Below are 3,650 nucleotides of genomic sequence, written 5' to 3'. Positions count from 1 at the left end.
TTATGCAACCTTTACTGGATTCCTTCCCTTTCTCGTCTCTGCTTGCCATCAAGATTTGGGAATTTTCAGACCCACCAAGTCATGAAGACATATGGGCACAGCAGCAACACAAATGGTATATTTAGAATTGGATGTAAGCATGTCCAGAGGGCATGAATAAGCTACAAGTGCAGGGAGTCCAGACTCCACTTTTCCTGTCTCTGTTGCTCCTGTACCTCTCTCAGCTCACCCTGTAGACTTGTGGGAATTTCCCTATAACCAGGCTTTAGAGGAGGAAAACATGTAGGCCTGGTTCATGGGTGGGTCTGTCTGATCCATCGATATGAGCTAAACTTGGATGCTGCCACACTGCAGCCCCACTCAGGGGTGGCCTTGAAAGACAATGTGAGGGGAAATCCTCCAGGGAGGACATTTCAAGCAGCACACTGGTGGTCTACTCTGCAGTGAGAGAGGTGACTTGAGGAAAGTATATACACGTGGATTCTTGAGCAGTGGCAGTGGCTTCATTGGTTGGTCAGGGGCCAGAAGAGAGCAAGATTGGAAGGTAAGGATGTCCAGGGAAGAGGTATATGGATGGATTTATAGGAGTGAGCACAAAGTGATAAATCTTTGTGTCTTGTATCAGTACCATTAAAGAACATTCACTGAAGAGGGAGCATTGAATAGCTAAGGGAACAGAAGGACTCCAGCGGATAAACCAGCCTTTGTCATGCCAGGGCTTCCATGGTGGGCCCATGAATGGAGTAGTTGTGGCAGTAGATCAGGAGTCTATGCAAGGGTCCACCAGCATGGGTGGCCTCTCATCAAGGCTCGTCTAGCTACTGCCACTGCTGAATGTTTGGCCTGTCTGCAGCAGAGACAGATGCTGACCCCTCAACACGGTACCAGCCCTCAAGGAGATCAACCAAGCAGCTGATAGTATGTTTTTTGTTTGTTTGTTTGTTTGTTTTTGAAACAGAGTCTCACTCTGGTTGCCCAGGCTGGAGTGCAGTGGTGTGATCTCAGCTCACTGTGGCCTCGACCTCCCAGGCTCAGGTGATTCTCCCACCTCAGCCTCCTGGGTAGCTGGGATTACAGGTGTGAGTCACTATGCCCGCCTGATAGTATGTTGATTTCAATGTATCTCTTTCAATCTGGGGGAGGTGCAATATGTCCTCACTGGGATTAGGGCATATTCTGGATAAGGATTTGTCTTTTCTGACTAAATGCCTTGGCCAGCACCAAATATCAAGGGCCCAAAGTCAATGATTTGTCCTTATGAGATCCCTTATAGTCTCACCTCTAACCAAGGGTGTCCACTTTATAGTGAAGGAAGTGTGACAATGGACACACAACCACAGGATCCATTGGTTCTATGCTATAATATATCACATCACCTTGAACCTTCCAGCTTGCTAGTACATTAGTATGGCCTCATTACAGCACATCTACAGCCAGCTTGGGGAAAAACCCTCTGGGACTTGGGTGCTGTCCTGCAAAATGCGGTACATGTTTTGAGCTAATGGTCATTATATAGTGCTATATGCCAGATAACTAGAAATCAGGGGTACAGGAACCAAGGTATGGAAGAAGGAATACCCCTCTCACCATCAGTCCTAGTGACTCATTTGAGGGAATTTGTGCCTCCTGTCTTTATATATTTAAGGTCTGCAGGATTAGAAGCCCCAGTTCTTGGAGTGGCAGATGCAGCTCCCAGAGGTCACAGTGAAGGTACTACCAAACCTAAGGCTACAGCAGCCACTGGGTCATTTGGGGCATCTCATACCAATTGGCCAGTACACAAAGAAAGGAATTATGCAAGCAGAGATATTTCATCATCATTATCCGATGAACAGGCAGTTGTATCAATGATGGCCTGGCAAGGGCGTGGTAACGTAAGGCAGAGAACTTTAGGCATGAAGGCCTGGATTTTCCACTGAGAAAGTCCTGCAGACCAACAGAATGAACTGTAGAGGAGGGAAATGTTGAATGTTGATTTCAGCCTTGGAACCAACTGCAGCAATGGTTATGGTTTGTCCCACTAACCCACCAGTTGTACAGTTTTTTTAAAAAAAACAGATGCGGTCTCACTCTGTCACCCAGGCTGGAGTGCAGTGGCATGATTATGGCTCACTGCAGCCTCAAACTACTAGGCTCAAGAAATCCTTCCATATCAGCCTCCCTAGTAGCTGGGACTACAGACACACGCTACCATACCTAGTGAATTTTTTAAATTATTTTTTAGAGACAGAGGTCTTGCTTTGTTGCTCAGACTGGTCTCAAACTCCTAGCTTTAAGTGATCCTCCAACCTTGGCCTCAAAAAGTGTTGGGATTACAAGCACGAGTCACCACACTCAGCCTGTTGTTAAGACTTTCTTTTAAAAGAGTTAGAAATTACAATCAGCCACCACCTTGAAGCATCAGAGACAGGATAGAATGAACTCAGGGAATGAGAGGCATGAATGGATCCTAGCAGTGCAAAGCGTGGATGGTACTGTGACCCACATCCTTCAGCATTCACCTCTAAAGGAGAAGGCATCTTTGTGAACATCTGTAACTCTGCCTGGAGGCATTTATTCTGGCTATGGGAGCATGTTGTGCTCAGGGCAAACCAGGAATGCTGCAGAGTTAATGCTCCCAGAAGGAGGTCTCAACCAACAGAGAGGGAGTTGACAATTATATCCTATTTCTTTGCCCCTTGGGTAGGATTCTCTGAGGCAGCTTCTACACTTCTCCTAGGTTCCTAGCAGGATTTAACACTATTTGCCCACCTGCTCTAATACATGCCTCTAACTGGCCCCCTTCCCTTTCCTGTCCCACTTCTCCACTCCTCTCCCAGTGCCTATAAGCATCACTTACCAAATAAACTACTTACGTTCCTGACTCAAGATCTGCTTTTAGGAAGTAGATCTTCCTTAGCCCACCTAAGACAAATGGGAGATAATCAAGCATTAATTCTACCTTTCCTGAATGGGTGAAATGTTAGAGTAACAAAGCAGTTATTGAGAGCAGTTTTTCTTATAGATGATTCACAGCTAATAAATGAAGGTGGGCCTGGCGCAGTGGGTCACGCCTGTAATCCCAGCACTTTGGGAGGCTGAGGTGGGCAGATCACCTGAGGTCAGGAGTTTGACACTGGCCTGGCCAGCATGGCGGAACCCCTTCTCTACTAAAAATACAAAAATTAGCTGGGCATGGTGGCACGCACCTGTAATCCCAGCTACTAGGGAGGGTGAGGCAGAAGAATCACTTGAACTCAGGAGCAAGAGGTTGCAGTGAGCCGAGATCAAGCCACTGCACCTCCAGCCTGGGTGACAGAACAAGACTCCATCTCAAAAAAAAAAAAAAAAAGAAGAAGAAGGAGGAGGAGGAGGAGGAATGACAAAATTAGACAATCTCCATTTTGCAACTGCTAATGAATGAATGAATCTAGACAATGATCATCAGTGCCATCAGATAAAAGGTTGATAGGTGAAGGGGGTCAAATGGTGGCCACAAGAAAATATGTCCATAGGCTGGGCACGGTGGATCATGCCGGTAATCCCAGCACTTTGGGAGGCTGAGATGGGAGGATCACCTGAGGTTGGGAGTTCGATACCAGCCTGACCAACATGGAGAAACTCTGTCTCTACTAAAAATACAAAATTAGCCGGGGTGGTGGCGCATGCCT

This window comes from Colobus angolensis, unplaced genomic scaffold, assembly GCF_000951035.1.
Source record: "Colobus angolensis palliatus isolate OR3802 unplaced genomic scaffold, Cang.pa_1.0 Scaffold77, whole genome shotgun sequence".
Classification (NCBI taxonomy): domain Eukaryota; kingdom Metazoa; phylum Chordata; class Mammalia; order Primates; family Cercopithecidae; genus Colobus; species Colobus angolensis.
This window is presented reverse-complemented; position numbering follows the sequence as displayed.